General features: G+C 46.6%; 1 long non-coding RNA gene across 1 annotated transcript in view; it reads right to left on the bottom strand.

The window, feature by feature from the left end:
• The window catches only part of LOC146805012 (uncharacterized), a 38,977-nt gene extending 19,234 nt beyond the window's left edge, over window positions 1-19,743 (bottom strand). The window contains exons 1-2 of the long non-coding RNA XR_014967774.1: window positions 19,699-19,743; window positions 19,495-19,605 (exon numbers count right to left, since the gene is read on the bottom strand). This is a non-coding gene — a long non-coding RNA (uncharacterized LOC146805012). The remainder of the gene's footprint in view (window positions 1-19,494; window positions 19,606-19,698) is intronic.
• Between the last annotated feature and the right edge of the window lie 385 nt (window positions 19,744-20,128).

Here is a 20,128-nt window from a genome sequence, read left to right on the forward strand (position 1 = left end):
TATGCTTAGGCTAAGCAGCAAGTTTTTGGTCATGCATCGGAAGCACTCATTAAGGTCTCATAATGTTGCCTCATAATCTAAACATGGGGAAGCCATGCATAACAAAAGGAGAATCCATAACTTAAAAATGGTACAAATTGGTCATGGAATATATATATACATTGCACATTTTAGCTTCACTTCATTCTTCGGCACAGTCGCAAATTGACACAATATTGAAACACTTCCCGCACAGCTCACACTATAAACCGACACTTTACCAATTACGGACACAAATGGAATAGCCTACCTTTTATGTGTCTAAAGAACATCGGTGTCTGAGACGGTGCACAAATACTAACATCTTAAAAGCTCCCTGGCACCTTTGCAGGGCAGAACATCCTTCCAATGAAGGTGGCGTATCAAAAGGCTGAGCCTTTCAGACACAGACAAGACTGGTTCTGCCAGCGAAGAAATATTCATATTCGTTAGAACAAGGATTATTTGACAGTTTTTGATGCACTTCCATTCAATAAAGTTGCAGCCTAGTGTTCTGTATTGAAACAAGACCCACAGAAGCCTCCAAATGAATTCTCTGGTTCTAGTGAATAAAAGGTGGCAGTTCAAGGTGGGATACAAAGCATAGCTTGCAATTTGTGGTAGAACTGCTCACTGAGATGCTTTGTGGGCCTGTATTTTTTTTTATATAAAACTAAATGGACCCAGCCGTCTCTGGCACCTTGTGCTCCCTTTCATGCCAGGTCACCCTGCAGCAGCATCCATCACCTCCCAGCAACAAGCCCAAGCTGCCTTAGCCTAAGCAAACCTACTCATAGATGAAGTAGTGCACAAGACGCTCACTGTGATGTGCTTCCAGCAGTCCATTGCCAGAAACAATCTTGCTAATTATTCTGAAAACTGTGCTTTGAGCAGACAGCTACTATCAGGCTCTGGGGGCCTGGCCTTCTTTAATGTGAAAGGGAGATTATTTTAATGGGAGCGTTCCAACTCTTCTTATGAGGAAACATGTGCTACGGTATCGTAAAAACCTGTATTTCTTGATCTCTTTTTCAAGCACTGCCTTAAGGCCAGGAGTCATGGTTAAAGTCACAGATACATGGTTGCACAATTCAAAACAGATCCCAAAAAGCTAAAGGCCTTGGGAAGAGGTGAAAAAGTAATTGCAGGCCATGCACTCGAGTCATGCCAGGTATTCAGCAAGCCAAGGTAATGGTCGGTAGGGAAGACTAAAGATCAGAGGATTGAGGTGCCCATCCTGCAAAAAGGTCAGTGGAAAGTGGAATCCTGGGGAAACGTGGACTTCTGCCCGGTCAAGTGTGCATTAGATGCCTGGCCACCCCAGGAAACATGCAGCTGCTAACTGTAAGAAACCAGGGTAGAGTGCTCCGACTGATGGGATTTCAGCACCTTTCCCTCTATAGAATTTATGAAAAAAAAGCATGCAAGAACTGATCAGCACACATTATTTGACAGAGATTTGTATACTGCTGTATTACTGTTAGTATGGGATAACAGAGCTGTCAGGTTTTTTATCTAGTTTCATGCCCTGGCCCTGAGGATTCCAGCAACAAGTCTGTTTCCTGATTATCTAGACTGAATCACCAGTGCAGTTGGTGCATTAAATATGAGCAGAAAAAAGTTAAATAGATTTTTTAAATAACTGCAGTCCATAAGAGTGTGTACTGGCCAGCTGCTAGCATGTGGCAGCAGACACCGCTTTACTTTGGTCTCCCAGCACTAATGGTTCACGCTTGCTACAGCTCACCTGCTTTTTACAGTGGCCAGGCTAGGTTGCTATGGGCTGTGGCACAATAAAAGTACCTGGACCCCCTCACTGGGTTGATATTCCAGCCTGTGAGCAGCCCCTGACACTCCTCACTTTTGAAGTACTGGGTATTTTAGTCCCAGCGGTGCAGGGGCACACACCCTATGACTTCTGGGTTTCACCCTGTTCCGGACCTACAGAAACACAGAGTCTTCTGGGTGAAGTCAAAGAATCGTTTATTGGCTGCAGACCAATGACAGGTATCCTAGAAGTACAACAGCGTGTATGTTCTCAGGAGACTGCTGAAAATCATAGGAACGGACTTCATCTTAAATACGCTTTTCCTTGCCTCAAGCATACATTCCTAGGTTTTATGATACGGCAATATACAAGTGTACATTACAAAGAAAAGGCAGAGTCATGATGACCATCCCACATTCCAGTTCGGCCAGCCCACAATGATTTACACAGTAAGATTCAGATCCCACGTTTGAAGTAAATAGACCCCCCAATAAACATGAGCATCTCCTGTTTTGGGAAACAAGTCATAAAGCAAGAACAAGCAGGTGTGGAAGAGATTAGCCGGGGGATTGTGTAGAATGAAAGGGTTTTATGACGGGTCAAGCCCTGATACGAATCACAGGTGGACGGAGGAAGGGGAGCTCGTGAGACCGGTTTGACCCGGGGCAGCAGAGCCAGCTGCCCAGGTCACAGAGAAGTCAGAGGGAAAGCCCATGTACTGTGAGGCCCGTATTAACTCCATCATAGCCTATGTGAGGGCAATGACAAGATGGCCACTGCTTCCAAAATGGAACCCGCGTAGTTGAGCAGAATAACGTGTACACAGTGCATTCATAGCTAGAACGGCACATAAAACACTCGTACGTGCCGCATTTATCATTTGCGGTTCGCTAATACCAAGATAGACAGAGGTAGGGCCCTGTCCCCTACGCGGTTCCGAATATCAAAGTACGACAGACCCTCCTTTTGCCCTTACATAGGCAATCACTATACTCATCTTAATCCGAGTCTAGGTCAATGTCCACGAAGTCATGGAGATGTTGCTGTAGCATCATCCTATTACTTAGCTCGTCCCTCGATACAGGTTTCCTTACACATAAGGTAGCACAGAGGCCACATATCGTAGGAGCACACTGTATGCATAGACAGAACAGGAAAAGAATGGCTAAGATCATTCCAATGACCATCAGAACTTTCCAACCCCAGGCAGATATCATTTCCCAGAACCATCCCATCAGTGACCAATCTCCCTTATCCACGTGTATGGCTTCAGATATTTTATGGAGTTTGGAGATGGCTTGATACACTGTTGGAGCATTATCTGGTATGAAAATGCAGCAACTGGATTGGATGACCTTGCATACCCCACCGCGGTCTGCAAGAATAACGTCTAGAACCATGCGGTTCTGCAAAGTCATAAGGCGATCCGCTTGGAGCTCAGCTGTCAAATTACTAAGGGCACCAGCCGTTACATTGACGGTGGATTCAACCACACGAGTCAGCTGTCTCAGGTTCCTACTATTGACCATAGGTCCCCAAAACGGCAGGAAACCCAAGAAGAAGTCTCCTGCTTCCTGACCGGCAGTGTCCTCCTTACTAATCACACCTCTCACAACTCTGGTCTTGTGATAGTCAGAGGCGGCAGTAAATGTCGGCGGTAGCAAGTTCGCAATATAACATGTGCCCGAGAAATCAGGGGGCAACCATGTATATGCTCGATCATTACAGATGAAATATGTGCCCTTAGCAGCCAAAAACGCAGGGGAAAACTGTGACGGGAAAGTGTACGTTTCAGTACAGTCACTCCTTCCCAGTTGAGCCCTTGGATTCTGACCATTACCCTGTAAGCAGAACCGACCCATGTGGGGTACGACCCAGATTGGAGATGAGGTTTTTCGCTGTCTTTCACCCAGACTAATACTATACCCCGTCGCGTTCCATCCTACATAAGGTCTCAGCTCTTCTTTAGGAATGGATGAGTATGCATCAATATCTCTACTCATATCGGCAACTCCTTTCATCAAAGCCTTATTATTGGTGATGGGTCTGATAGAACGTGGTGGGCGAGGGGAGTATGTATCTAGAGCGTAGAGAAACATGGTTTGGAATGCCCATGACGATCCATTGTAACTGTACGGTAGCACCAGGTAGGGAATACCCTTGTTAATGGTATGTGGCATTAACCCACAGACCCAGCAATTGGTCGTATTCATTACCAGTTGGTGCTGGTGCAAGAGTTGGATAAACGAGTTATTTACGAACTCTGATCGTCTGGTCTGTTCGTGCTCAGGCAAAGGGTGAAAAGAGTGAGAGGAGGCAGTAGAAAGAGATATAGGCTGTTGAGTGGGTGCAATGGGTTTTTGAGCAGAGAAAAGCACACATCCTACAATAAACATCATGATACTACACAGTGTAAAAAAGCACAAAAAGACAAAACATTTACTTTTTATAATTCTACACATCCTTGTTTGAAAGTTCATTTCCTCAATCGGTCTCTCCATCTTACAAAACTCCATCCTCTACTCGGGCCGCTCGCGGTGGATGAGTTTCTTCTGCTAAGGAGTACGCCTGTCAGTCCAGGGAAACGCCCTAGACCAACCAGAACCGTTGACCTAGCGTCTTCGGCCTGTACCCCAAAGTCTTGGCACCGCGACCCTGCGGCAGAACCCGGATGGTGGTTCGAAAAACAAAAATCAAGAAAGTCCTTCAGATGGGAGAGCAAAAAATGTCAAAAGGGAAATAATGAGGAAATCTTTATTTGTCTATGGGCCTAGGTCTCAAATTATAGCGGAGACGGCCAGGTGCTGTTTGGTCTTGAAACAAAAGTTCAGGCTCAGTGGTGTCCAGTCGATTTGATGGCGGCACAGCTTCCTGCAGAATATTGTCACTTTCTTGGACTGAAGCTGTGTCTCTTAAGCGTGCGTCACTGAATGGTACAAAGCGAGGTACAATGTCTGTCTCTGAGTCGGCGATACCCTCCTTGACCCACTGGTCATATGGCAGAGGCAAGGGAACTACCTTGCAGTGAGTACCATGAATCCAGTGTTTCTTCCCTTTCACTCGCACTGCTGATCTTGTCGAAAGAAGAACAAGATGAGGGCCGATCCAGCGAGGCTCGTCGTTGCCCTTGCGCTGGAAATTCCGGACCAGGACCCACGAGCCAGGGTTGATGGGGTGTCCAGGAGGTCCAGAGGCTTGGGGAAGAGTATCATGTACCTGTTGGTGCAAAACACGCAGTTTAACAGTCAAATCATACAGGTAATCGAGCAGTACTGGATGCTCAATTTCGCTGAACTTCGTAGGCCTTGGTACACCCCATACGTTGGCCGGGCGGCCAAAGACTACTTCATAAGGACTAAGTCCCACTCGTGAGTGTATCGTCATTCTGGTGGACAAGAGTGCTAAAGGCAGAGCGTCAGGCCATTTAAGACCAGTGCTCGCCTGAATTTTGGCTAACTTGAGCTTTAAGGCTCCATTGTAGCGTTCTACTAATCCAGCTGATTGGGGGTGATTTGCAGCATGGAATTTCTGCCTTATGCCTAAACCTTCACATACATTCTTCATCACTTTACCCACGAACTCACTTCCATTATCACACCACACCATTCTTGGCATCCCAAACCTAGGGAAAAACTCCTTCACAAGGGCTTTGGCTGTGGATAGGGCAGTGTTATCTTTCAGAGGATAAGCCTCTACCCATTTGGAAAAAGCACAAACAACCACCAGTACATATTTCAGGTTGTTGCATCTTTCCATGTGAATAAAGTCCAGCTGCAAAACTTCAAATGGACATGATGGGGGTGCAAAGTGACCAGCCGGAGTTGGGGTTCCCCTACCAGGGTTGTACTTCAAGCATACTATACAATTCTTGACCACATTCTCTGCACACTTGGGAATCCCAGCATTCTGCCATACTGGAGCCAACAACTTACAGATACCTTTCGTACTGATATGTGCCATTCCATGCGCCATAGTAACCACTGGAAGCACATATGCATCAGGCAACAACCATCGCCTATGTTCTGTCAGGTCAATCCAACAACCATTCTCATCCAACTTACCCATACTCTCTCTCCACTCGCTTAACTCGTCTTCCGTAGCTTCAGCCTGAAGCGACTTCACACTCTCTATTGTGTTCTCACATATTCCCACATCATTAACCAATCTTGCGGGGCCTGCAACATACATTCTAGTTTTCACATTCTGTGCGGTTTCTCTCGCGGTCTCATCAGCAAACGCATTCCCACGTCCAACATCATCTGTGACTTTCCTGTGCGCACTGCATTTCATGATCGCAACTTGCAAAGGTAGGGTCAGTGACTCAAGGAGATCATTCACCAACTTGCCATTCTGAATTTTAGCTCCATGCGACGTCAGGAACCCACGCTCTTTCCACAGTCGCCCAAAATTATGAGCCACGCCAAAGGCGTACTGGCTATCTGTGTATATGTTCACTCTTATTCCTTCAGACAACACACATGCTCTCGTGAGGGCGATTAATTCTGCTGCTTGGGCCGAATTATGTGGCACTCGTGCAGTTTCCACGACCGTGTGCAAAGTCGTGATAGCATATGCAGCAGTCGTGTCACCATTAGGGAGCTTGAAACATGACCCATCTACCCATAAAGTGCCATCACACTCAGTCAGGGGAGTATCTTTGAGATCTACTCTCCCTTTCGTCTCTTCTTCTGTTCTGAACAGACAGTCATGTTGCTCAATCTCATCTGAGTCTGCTGGAATTGGCAACAATGTGGCTGGATTCATCGTATTGCATCTCTTTATGTGTATGTGATTAGCTAACAGTGTAAGTTCATAACCTGATAGCCGCGCACTAGTCAAGTGTTGTGTCTTGGTCCTATTTAATAATGTGTCTACAGCGTGTGGAACCATGACAATCAATGTGTTGTCCATTACCAGACCAGCAGATTGTCGGATAGACATCGCTGCAGCAGCTGTCGCTCTCAGACAGCTTGGCAATGCCCTCGCTACAGGGTCCAAGGTGGATGAAAAATATGCGCATGGGCGCGGTCTGTCGCCAAAAGGCTGTGTTAACACTGACAACGCACATCCATCTTTCTCGTGAACATACAATGTAAAAGGCTTGCTATAGTCAGGAGTGCCCAACACAGGAGCTGAACACAACGCATTGCGTAATTCCACAAAACTTTTCTGGCACTCTTCAGACCATGGGATAGGATTCGGTGTGTCTTTGCATGTTAAGGCTAACAAAGGTTTTGCCAATAAAGAAAAACTAGGGATCCAATGCCTACAGTATGAAGTGATGCCCAAGAAAGCACGCACTTCTCTCTGTGTTTTTGGCACACTCAACTGTGCAATGGCTTGAATTCTTTCTGGGGTCAGTCTCCTTCCCTCCTTCGATAAGAGATGACCTAAGTAGGTCACTTCTTGTCGACAATATTGCAGCTTAGAGAGAGACACTTTGTGATGGAATGCGGATAAATGGCGCAACAGTGACAATGTGGCTTCTTTACAGATCTTCTCAGTATCCGCGGCGATCAGTAAATCGTCCACGTACTGGATCAGGATAGCGCCACTAGGTAAAACAAGTGCATCAAGCTGCGCTTTCAAAGCTTGACTGTATATGGATGGACTCTCGCAGTAGCCTTGGGGAGCGCGTTTGAAGCGGAAGCTTCGGCCTCCCAGACTAAAACCAAAGATGTCTCTGCTCTCTTCTGCAATTGGGATACTAAAGAAAGTATTCTTTAAATCAATCACTGAAAACCATGCAGCAGAGGCTGGAATCATCGTTAACAAGGCAGTTATATCGGGGACAACCGGAAACTGAGGCACAACAATCTTATTAACCTCTCTAAGATCAATCACAAATCTGTAAACAGGTGGCTGTGAAGGGTCCGTTCGTTTTAAGACAGGTAAAATCGGACTATTGCAAACGTTGCCTCTTGTCTCCTCAATCACACCCTTATTAATCAAATCGCTGACAATGTCTAACAATGCTTTCTGCCCTTCATTAGAGATCTTGTACTGGGGAATACGTGGCAGTCTGACATTAGCCTTTAGAGTCACCACATATGGCGGTATCTCCAAGAGGCCCACATCATTGGGACCAGTAGCCCAAAGGGCATCCGGAAGGGATGACAATTCAGGTGGCATCGTGTTTTTAGACAAATACATTGGGGAAACCACTTTCTTGCCTAATGTAAGTTGTACTCCTGAAGGAGAACAATACAGTGTAGCGTGCAATCTTTTCAACAAATCTAATCCCAGCAAATTCTCACCACAACCAGTTGTCAGGATCAGGGGCGCTTTCAGCTCGCAAGGTCCAACAGAAAGTGACATGGGACTGGAAATCGGGTTCCTAACTGGGGCGCCAGAAAAACCTACTGAAACATTTATATCGCCAGACAAAGGTGCGCCAGGGAGTTTTGAATGCATGATTGAACTCTTTGCAGCACCAGTGTCTAGCAGAAAAGGCTCCGTTACATTTGCTGTAGTCACCTCAACATACGGTCCACTCTGATCCACTGGCACTGAAACAACTCCCTCTCTTTGTCTATGGCTGTCCTAGTAATCATTACTTTCTGCATCGACATCCTCCACATAATAATCATTATTGTAATACTGTGCCGTATTACCAGTCGCGTTAGCTTGCTGATCAAAACTATTAATGGCGCTTTGGGGCGGAAGAGGACGCGCGTTTTGGGGAACACTTCCACGCCCTCTGCCTCTAGGAGCTTGCTGACCACCTCTACCTCTGGCGCCATACGTATTACCGTTCCGTTGCATTAATTTAGGGCAACTATATTTAAAATGACCTTCCTCTTTGCAGTATGAACATTGGTTGGGACCTACAGGGACACGTGGGTGATAATACCCATTCATTTGCTGATTGTTCTGAAATTGTTGGGGTTGGTGATAAACACCTTGGGGTTGCCTATAATTATTCTGACCTCCACGTGGTGGATAGGCCTGCTGTAAAAGGACCTTTGTCTTTAATTCCTTCGTTTTCTTTTCTGTCCTATCTTTCTCGTCTTTATCTCTGTTTTCATAATACTGTGCAGTAGCCAGTATTTGCGCTGAAGAGGAAACGGCCCAAGAACTTTCTGAATCTTTCAACTTTTTACACAGGTCAGGAAGTAAATTCTGCACAAACTTATCCACAAACAACCGTTGGCCACCCTCAGTACTCATATCTTGTCCACTGTGGTCAATAAACGTTTCCTCAAACCTAGTAAAGAAGTCTGACACTGTCTCATCTTTCTTCTGCTTACATGCAGATAACTTGTCCCAATTTACGCGCATCGCAGGCATTAGTGTCTTCATATACGTGATGATTCTACCAGGCAATTCAGCTACTAAAGGTTCTGGTTTCGCACCACCCGTTTGTCTAGCATCAGCAGCGACAATGTTAGCCCATGTATCCCCTAGTTCTGCATTGTGATCTACATTACGAATTGATCCCCATAGAGGCTGTGGAACAACATTACCAAACAACATGTCTATGTCGGCCAGATTCATAATGCATGACCCTGCCGTCTGTGACAACTCTTTATAATAACCTGCTGGGTTTTTACGGGGATCAGGCAATGTCTGCTTAAGTGCTAACACCTCAGAGCGCTTCCATGGAACATGCACCCAAACACGTTGGAAATGCGCTGGCACAGCGGGGTTATTGCCGACAGCTGCAACTGCTTCCTTCCATACCGGGGGAACTTCTCTCATAGGGTATTGTCGCGCTTTTGCCTTTTTCCCCACAAGGACCTCTTGTTCAAACAATGACTGTTGGCAATCGTCATTCCTTAAGGACAATACAACCGCAACTGCTTTATCTACTTCGCGGTCCACAATTATACCAGTTCCAAAATCGAACCTCACTCTACACAATTCCTGCGGGTTCGGATTTCTACCACTATCCTCCAATTCTTCACAGAGAATTTCGCACATTTTCTCAAATACATATCTCTGTTTCGGGGCATCCCATTGATGGAAAGTGTTAACAACCGATTCCACATCATACAGTGAAGGAAAAACGATCCATCTACGCGCCATGTGATCTATTACCTTTTTCTCATCGGGGTTAGGCAATTGGCTGCGCAACTGCTTACGCTGTACACCAGGAGTTGCACCAGATGACCCAAAGAGAGGCGACATTAATGTAGTAACCACATTAGCTAAACGCTGTCGCGCTGAAGGAGAAGCTGAGGCGAGAACATGGGGAAAAACAGAGGGAAGAAAAGAGGATGTAGAGACAGGTACTGGAGTGGTAGAAGGAAGAGTGTTAGGGGAGGCAGTTACTGGATTAAGCAAAGTCGCAGGAAGTGCGGGGGCAGTTGGAAGCACTACCGGAGGCGCTTGAGAGGACTGCGCTACAGGAATAGGAACTGGTTGCAAAGCAACTGGCGGTTGCGGCAAGGCTTGCAGTATATGCACTGGAGGTGGCATATTTACAAGCTGGGGAGGCGCCGTGGCAGTTTGAGCATACGGGGGTGGCGAACTCAACAAATGTGACATCAGGGGATCTTTCTCCTTTTCTTCTAACTCATCCTGCTTAGAATGTGGCAAAGCTGGGTAACATTTGTCAATCCCTAACTTACGCTGCCTGTGCAATTGCTCATTCATTTGCTCCTCTTCATTGTCTTTAAATTGTACAGCTGCTTGCATTACTGACATACCTCTCTCTCTCTTATTCTTTTTCGCTAGCTTAATTTCCTTATGTTTGGCTTCCTTTCGCCATAAGCGGAAAGAGTCAAACATCGCCGGCCGGGCTTTCTTCTTAAACAATTTAATTTCCAGATTATCTAAAATATCGGTATCAAAACTACCATTTTGGGGCCATTTTAAAACACCGTCTTTCCTGGTGTAGTGGATCCACACTTCGTTATATGCAATGGGGCCTACGCCATGTTTCACATAGAGCTCATAAGTTGGAGTTCCAACCGGAGGAACCGGACATGATTCCTCTAGCTGGAAATCTTTTCCACAACCCAAACAGAATAACCTACCAAATAGTCCAGAACCAGGCATCTTCGCTCACTAGTCTAGATCCAAACGTCAGAGGATTATCGATTACGATATTCTCGTGAATACACAAGTCCTCTGGCTTTGGGGTTTGCAAACACCAAATCACCAATTACCAAATCAAACCAAACGATCCCGAGGGATACCAAAACAAATGGGAGACGCTCCACTTATACTTAACTGAATATTGCTGATCGATGACGTCACCAGAAGACTCTCTCGATTGTTTCTCTCTCTCAAACTCGTCAAGGGTCCAAAACAGGTCGATTAATCAGGGCAGCAGTCCTTCGTAGCCGTCGGGACGCGGAGAACCTCGCAGAAAAGACTTTCGGACCACGTCGACATGCAGGGGTCGATGAAGTGGCGGCCTTCCTCCGGAATTTCCACACGAAGCTCCTCACGAACCTCTGGCTTGGACTGGTACCGCTGAAATCGGCCCGAGTTGGGCGCCAAATTGAAGTACTGGGTATTTTAGTCCCAGCGGTGCAGGGGCACACACCCTATGACTTCTGGGTTTCACCCTGTTCCGGACCTACAGAAACACAGAGTCTTCTGGGTGAAGTCAAAGAATCGTTTATTGGCTGCAGACCAATGACAGGTATCCTAGAAGTACAACAGCGTGTATGTTCTCAGGAGACTGCTGAAAATCATAGGAACGGACTTCATCTTAAATACGCTTTTCCTTGCCTCAAGCATACATTCCTAGGTTTTATGATACGGCAATATACAAGTGTACATTACAAAGAAAAGGCAGAGTCATGATGACCATCCCACATTCCAGTTCGGCCAGCCCACAATGATTTACACAGTAAGATTCAGATCCCACGTTTGAAGTAAATAGACCCCCCAATAAACATGAGCATCTCCTGTTTTGGGAAACAAGTCATAAAGCAAGAACAAGCAGGTGTGGAAGAGATTAGCCGGGGGATTGTGTAGAATGAAAGGGTTTTATGACGGGTCAAGCCCTGATACGAATCACAGGTGGACGGAGGAAGGGGAGCTCGTGAGACCGGTTTGACCCGGGGCAGCAGAGCCAGCTGCCCAGGTCACAGAGAAGTCAGAGGGAAAGCCCATGTACTGTGAGGCCCGTATTAACTCCATCATAGCCTATGTGAGGGCAATGACAAGATGGCCACTGCTTCCAAAATGGAACCCGCGTAGTTGAGCAGAATAACGTGTACACAGTGCATTCATAGCTAGAACGGCACATAAAACACTCGTACGTGCCGCATTTACCATTTGCGGTTCGCTAATACCAAGATAGACAGAGGTAGGGCCCTGTCCCCTACGCGGTTCCGAATATCAAAGTACGACACTTTCCTTTGACAGAGTCTTCATCTGCCATATCAAAACTCGATGGGGGATATTCTCAAGAACAAGTGATAACCATCACAAAATTTGCATAACGCAACTCTTCACATCGCAGTCTATCACGGTAAAATAACTGTGTTAACGTGGTATTCCCAAATCGGTGGCACCATGCGATAGTCCCACGACAATGCGTCAAATGACCGCGCTAAAATCAACGCGACGCCGCAAAAATGCAAAACACCAACGCGAAAAAAGTTGTGATGCCAAAAATCTCGATATAAAAATCAGCAACGACCAGCCACAGGCCTGCAATTCCCACACGTCATGCAGGAAAATGCATTGTAAAAGCAAAAAAAAAAAAAAAAACACACACCAAAACCAAATCAAACTGCGTAGCACCATGGATGCACCCTGAGTGCAGAGAACAAACCCGAACCCCACAACCCCCACGGAGAACCAGCCATGAACCCCGGGTCGGGGAAGGGCAAGGTGAAGAAGAGAAAGACAAGGTTCAGTCTGCTGGAAGACCGGATCATCGTCACGGAGGTGATAGAACACTACCGACAACTGTTCGTCACCTCCACAAACGGAAATATGGCAGTCCATCGTCCCCAACATTAATGCAGTCGGAGTGTCGAGGAGGTCAATGGAGGAGGTCAAGAGGTGCTGGCATGAAGTGCACAGCCAAACCAAGGAGAACCTCGCTGCCAACAGGAAGACAGCAAAGGCGACTGGAGGTGGGAGTCCTGCACCACAGGAGGAGCTGAAAGAGCTGGAGGAAATGGTGGCCACAGTCATCAGCGTGGAGACGGATGCAGGAGTTGGGGGTCTGGACACAGCTTGATATGACCTGACCCAACAGCAACAGGGTGAGTAACGACCAGGAACTGGAGGGATATGGGCACACTGCACACCCACAATGAGTGTAGAACATGTTCCTGATACCCTTGGCACACTGCAGCACACATAGAAACACCAAGTAGGCCCCCGTCCAAAATGTGCACAAATGGGCCCCCTTCCATATCACCAATGCACGTGCTGAATCCAGAAAAGCAAAAGACACACAATTGATGGACGGAATGCAGAACAAATCAAAACATTCACCCCCAGTCAAGAGATCTGGGTTAAATCCATCATTCTTTTGCTCACCGTGCCACCCCAGTTTAGACCTGGCTATATGCAAATCAGTCTTGACCCTGTGCCTCATGGGAACAGTCCAGCCCGAACTGCCAAGCCAGGTCCTCCCCGGACCGGAAACAAGCATCCTAGGACCGGTTTCTCACTTGCCACTGGATTCAAGCTAGCCTGGCTGATGACGGCTGATTAGCCAGAAACCGGTCTCAGGATGCTTGTTTGCGGTCCAGGGAAGACATGGCTTGGCAGTTCGGGCTGAACTGTTCCCATGAGGCACAGGGTCAGACTGATTCGCATATGGCCATGTCTGAACTGGGGTGGCGGAGTGAGATAAAGAATGATGATGGATTAAACCCAGATCAGTTGACTGGGGGTGAGTGCTTGCAATGTTCAACACTCCGTCCATTATCCCCTATGGTTTTGTTTTGTTTGCCCTTAGTTGGCAGGGTATGCCCAGACGTGGGTGCCTTGCTCACTTTGCCACTGGATTCAAGCTAGCCTGGCTGATGACGGTTGATTAGCCAGAAACCGGTCCCAGGATGCTTGTTTCCGGTCCAGGGAAGACACGGCTTGGCAGTTCGGTCTGGACTGTTCCCATGAGGCACAGGGTCAGACTGATATGCATATGGCCATATCTGAACTGGGGTGGCGGAGTGAGCTAAAGAATGATGATGGATTAAACCCAGATCAGTTGACTGGGGGTGAGTGCTTGCAATGTTCAACACTCCGTCCATCATCCCCTTTGGTTTTGCTTCCTCACGCTGATGCAGCCATAACACCACCACACACACCTGACACACCGGACACAGAAGATGTCTCAGAGGAGTAAGAATTGGAGGGTAATGACTGTGTGAGGAAGGAGGCAGTAGCATCCGTACCCGCCACATGGCCTTACCCTGCCTGGTTCAGCCCTATGCATCATGCCCTAGAACAACACCTCCCACTGTCCCCTGGAACACTCTGCGACATTCACCTGGACCCCGACATGGACTGCCATATCTGCTCTGGTACCAATGACACAGCAATCCGGCTGCAGACTAAACCTTTCCTCATCAGATTAACTTTGCGTTCCCCCCAAGGACTCTGGTTGCCCCACCACAGGGCAACCACGTTATGTGGGCTTGAACTGGCCATGTACCCCTCCAGCCCGACACTCCCCAGAATGTGAATAAAACATTCCAAATCACACAGATGTATCATGTCTATGTTCACTCACGTATACAAATATGGATGAATGTAGGAACACTGATTGCACAAAATGGTACACTCTGGTAAATATCATAAATGCGCATGTTTGACCCTGACCCACATGTTCAGTTAGATGACTGAAGGTGTGAACTAGCTGTGGCCTCATTGTACATGAACAACAATCTTGCAACCCCTAAACGTAGCCCCAAACCCATGTGTTATATAGGGCTGTGTGTAGAAATGTCAAAATCGGTTGCACGCCTGAATTAGTGTCCCCCATCGCATGGGGCTACAGAACATCTCTTCACATGACCTACTCACACACATCAGTGTGGACACAGTCTGTTTCAATGGATCACATTGATCCACATGGCAAGAAGTTGTACACCATACTCACACTGCTGAAGACACGTAGGAGCACAGGTCTACCAGCATCTATCCCAAACACGTCTGGCTCACAGAGGTGGAGCAGCCAATAAGGATTCACCACCAATGTACATGCGGCATTCTGTCCCTCCCTGTGTATGGACAATGCTCATTGAGGCACATGATTTGTCATACTAATCAACACTCATCACAGTTGTACACTGGTGAAGTTGCGTAGACTTTATTTGCATATTTGCATGTGCGTGTCAGTACGGGCAAGGTATGGGCCACAACAGGCTGTCAAATGCTTAAGACACTTACAGGCAGAATGGCAACGTGTCGAGGTACTAGAAATGGGGAGGCAAAAATGAACACATATCATTACGGATGGCAACGGTCTCAGACCACCTTGCTTTGCTGGTCGAGTCATGTGATATTTGGCATCTGCTCATTGCCCCGTGTCCGGGGACAAGACTCACAGCCCATGGGATCTGCATGGAGCTGTACCACAGGACTGCGCCGACTGTGTGCTATGCTGACAGTGAGCAGGTGAAAGGGACCAACAAGGTCACATGTCATGATACATTGCCATGTGTGTGGTCTCCCTCCAGCAGTATGTCAGATTTAGGAACGTTGCCTAACGACGCTGTGCAGCTCCACCCATGGGGCTGCATCACCTTGCACAGGTGTGTGACAATAGACGTAGGTGCACGCACATGCATTCTGAGTCCGGGCGAATGCAGACATGTCCACTGTTGTCCTGGGATGTGTGACCATTCCTCCACAATGCAACACGGTCTTGGGACCTGTGCTCTGGGTGTCAATCAGTTGTGGCTGCAGGAAGGTAGTTACTCATCCATGAATGCGAGTGCAGCTTCATAGGCAATCAGTTCCAGAAGTACGTCATTCTTGAGTTCAAGGAACATGAGGGAGAGCCAATCCATTAACTGGTCCGGACAGATGTGCTCCATCCACGACGTTTCACCAATCCGCAACACAGCCCGATAGGAGAGCGCCTCAATGTGGTCACTGCACACCATGACTCCCATCCACTACTGCCAGCACATACGCCACAGATCAGGGCGTCCCATGCACGGGTATCCCGGTTGCACTCCTGTTCGTGGGCCAACAGGGGACACACACACACAAGTCATGATCCAGTTTATCTACCGTTGTGTTGGATAGGCAGATCTCCATGGGTCTCTCGAATGTGCATGATCGACAGTGGAACCAGGGCTGGACGCATGTGATGTACGCAAGCCGGAAACTCAGACGGTAACTGATTCGCAAAACTGCCATTGGTAGAGCTCCCAACAGATGCAGCATTCGTGCACGGTACAGTTCCACATGACAGGGGTTGTGCATGTGCCCGGGATTGCCTGCCATTGCGGTTGTTGGTCTCGTACCACTGGCACTCCTCAAGACCGGCGGCAGTTCTGTGGGCGATATGCCAAGCTCGGAGCAATGAGTCATATGTGTGATTAGCATTTCGTTGCATGTTGTTTTTTAACCAATATGTTGGGGGCATGCCATGCAGGTGTAGCTCGAGCAGGGACAAGTGTGTGTGGGGTGTGGACATGTTGGTCCTTCGTTAGCGCAGTTCGTGGTGTGGCAGTCGGCAGAGTCTGGTATGGTATCTCACTCCGTGTGCCGGGCGCATTGAAGGCCAAGGTCGGAGGTTATGATGTCCTTCCGCCTTGTGTATTGAGACAAAGGAGCTTTCATGCCTAATTTTAGTCCGACTACTGCTTGTATTTCTGAAATGTGATGTGGCCTTTGTGCTGAAATTGTTGCCAGGCCTTAGATTTAGGTTGCACCAATTGCGAAACACACACAATAGTTGGCATGTATGAGCCAAGGGCCAGATTGCTCTTCCACTCCCTGTTCAGTCTCTCTCTCTTTTTCTCTCTCTAACTGTCCTTTGATGAGTGTCTGACACACCTTCCTATCTTGGATATTGTCTTACAGGCTGTCACTTACAGATTGTTCAGGGATGAACCGCCATGACTCTTCCAAATAGTTGTTTGGGGAGAAATGTGATTGTGATATTTAGTTTGGACTTTCAATGGTGAATGATTGATTCTGCTTTTTCTGTACTCACATGACTGTGAGTTGTTGTGATTCTGCGGCATCAGGCGAATGATTTTGTTCATGATTTTGTGACGTTGATGTGCAATCTCTTGGTCTGGGGGGTGGTTCGGGGGTGGGTGGCGGTGGGTGTTGTGGCCCTCTTGAGGGTCCGAGCTGCATGATCAGTGGCTCCATGGCATCTGTTGGTCTTCAGGTGTGGCTCTGGGCTGGACTCCCTTTTCTGGTGCCGGTTGTAGTCCGACTTTGCACCAGGTCAGAGCAGGTGTTAATTTTCTGCTGCTAACGTGCCTTATCGCATGTTTTGTGTTCTTATCACAGATCTGGCTGGTCATTGAGAATGTTGAGGTGTGGTGTTGTCGCGGCTTTTTGCTCGGGAATGCCTACTCTGCATTTCAATAGCAATAGTTGCCGGGGTCATCCGTAGCGATTTTTTTTGAGGATGCTATCACCGGAAAACTGGTGATATTGGCTGTTCGCACCAGCTTGTGAATGGGGCGATACATTTATTGCGACTTTGGCTGCGATAAAGTGCCGATAACATGGTGATAGGTCCTTGAGAATATGCCCCGATATGGTTCTCATACACACAATATTGTAGTTTCACATCCTACACTGGATTTCTGCAAGTCAAAAACACAACTCTAAAAAGCATTACTAAGTCTAATAGGTTTGGCCCTTATAAAGTGCATGCTCACAAAGAAATAGCCTGCAGAGATTTCACAATCACACTATTGCTCTCACATAGGCACTTCCCTCACTCTGCACTCACACAGAAACATGCCCCACTCGACTCACAAAGCAGATTTTACAACCTGTAAACCACTTACCCTGCAACTCATAAAACAAGCATTTGCAATGCAATAGGTCTCGCATTTCCGAGAGTTTGAGCTATTGGCATTGTAAATGACAATGCCTTTTAATTATGTGTTTTGAAAACCTCCAAGCGGACGGAGGGGTTACTCTGGTGTAACTGAATTCAAATCTGTGACCATTAGGCTACATGCAGAACTGCAGCAGGTCCTCTAAGCTTGTGATCGGTGCTGCTGTGAATGGCTAGTATCACCTGCAAGTTACTCGTATTCCTGCAACATGCCCTCTGATTGACAGCGGTGGTATGCACTTTGCAAGCACATTTTAGTGTTTGTATATTTATAAAGCATCCAAAGGCCTCTAGGTACTAGAGCTCTTTATAGTAAGAACTTTATTTACCTACATTTTCTTACTTGGGTTGAAATATGTAGGCTACAGTTACACAATAACTGCTGAAAATAAGCCTTTATGTATCACTGAGCTATGTTCCCTGGGATTTGAAGCTGTTATCTGTAAATTTTTCAAATGTCTAAAGAGAGTAGTTTATTTCACTGATTGTAATTGGCATTAGATTATTTTCAGGAAGGGTTTCAGAGAAAGCAAGGACTATGGCACTCAAACAGAATACCAAAGTTAGTTTAAAATGGAAATGAAGAACTGATGCTTCACGGTGCCGCCAGTAAAGAGGTGGACCCCAAACCTCTGAAAGAGTCTGAGTTGAAAACCCAAACAGTACAAATATAAAACAAATAGTGGGCACACGTAATGGATAAACAATTGATACAATGATGAACAAATATCTTGAAGTCGACACCGGTGGTTCCGTTAGAGCAGTTTATGTCAGAGACATTCGTAAGAAAAACAACAACGCCAGCCGACACGTGTTTCGTCAGCAGGTCAATGCCTGTGACTCTTCAGGGCTGGAAATAATGTAATGTAATACAATCATGATGTGAGAAAATGAATAAAACATCTTGAAGTGGTGTAGTAACATCACACAAACCCTAATAACAGTGGAAACACTTAAAAGACCTGTTATATGAGGGAACAAAAAAGATGGGAGGGGAAAGAGAAGGGAAAATGAAGGTTTTTTACATAGTAAATTACAGTAGAGTGTACATACAAGTTAACTGTGGAGATAACAGTGAAGAAAATCCTCTCGACGAGAGAAGGTCTCCAAACGGTAAATTAGACATATAGCGCGTACAGCAGTGTGCACCAATAACAGAGAACGAGAGGTGGGCGTGGAAAATGAAAGGACAAACACAAGATAGTGCGCGCACAATGTAGACAAGTGGCGTTAAAATCACAAATGCGGAGCAAAAGGTTTGGAAAAACTAAACAAATAAAAGTGTTCCGCATGAACGGGGTGGCAATCATGGCAATCATGAAAGCTCTTGCCGTAAGTGGCCTCCATAAATAGCACAGCACAAATAGCAATAAGAATATAAGAGTAAATGGGAAAAACAATGTATACCATGTATTACTACATACACAATTGAGCTGCGTGCATTTACAATGGTGAGCGATATTCGAAATTGAAAGGCGATAGCAAGAAAAGAGGTGCGAGTGGAGGGCTAGCAGGGCAGGGGCCTGAAATGAAGACAAAGTGAAGAAACATGCACGACAGTGACTGACGTGGAGAGCCAAAAACGTGGTAAACAGTACCTGAAAAAGCGTTATGCGTCATTCTAAAACGGGAGAGGAAAATAAAAAACCGTACTCAATAATGATATAAAGGGGCAAAGGGTGGGCAGAGAACAAGGACAAAGTAAAGGCAAAAGGTAACGTTCTCAAAATGTCAAACTCACCGGTGAACCGGTGATAATTCCTACCCGGTGAACGGGTATGCATGTGAGCCGGTGGTTAGTAAGGTAGAAACCTGGCATACACGGGCGGGTGCGTCCGTGCGATGGCGGGGCCTATATGGGAGCAGAAGTAACCTGGTAAGAATACTGGTGTAGCAAGTGGGAAACTACAACTAAAAGGAAAACGCGGTAGCGTGCGTGCCATACCTGTAAGTGCAGAAGCCAGCCTGTGCTCGTCTCGATCTAACGAAGGGGAGACCGAGTGGGAAACGGGAAGTGGTTTAAATCCTGTATGGTGCCGAGCAACTAGAATGCTGACCGTACTAACAGAAACTGTGTGCAGGAAGTGATGCAAAATAATGGAAAGTGAAGGTGATGTGTAAGAAGTAGGTAGGAGAAGGCAACCAAACGAAACCAATCCAAGACACATAGAGCATAATAAAAACACCATGGTAGTGAAATATGGCTAGAATCCGACTTTACAATCTAGTAGTTGGCATGGAAAGAAAAAATAATAATATACAAATATACTGGACATAGAATATATCGTGTACAGATCCAGAACCCAAATTAGAAAAAGGGAAATATTTAACCTATACATAATTAAGAAAGACAACAAAAGAGTGAGTGACATGTG

The sequence above is a fragment of the Triturus cristatus genome, chromosome 8 (assembly GCF_964204655.1).
Source record: "Triturus cristatus chromosome 8, aTriCri1.1, whole genome shotgun sequence".
Taxonomy (NCBI): domain Eukaryota; kingdom Metazoa; phylum Chordata; class Amphibia; order Caudata; family Salamandridae; genus Triturus; species Triturus cristatus.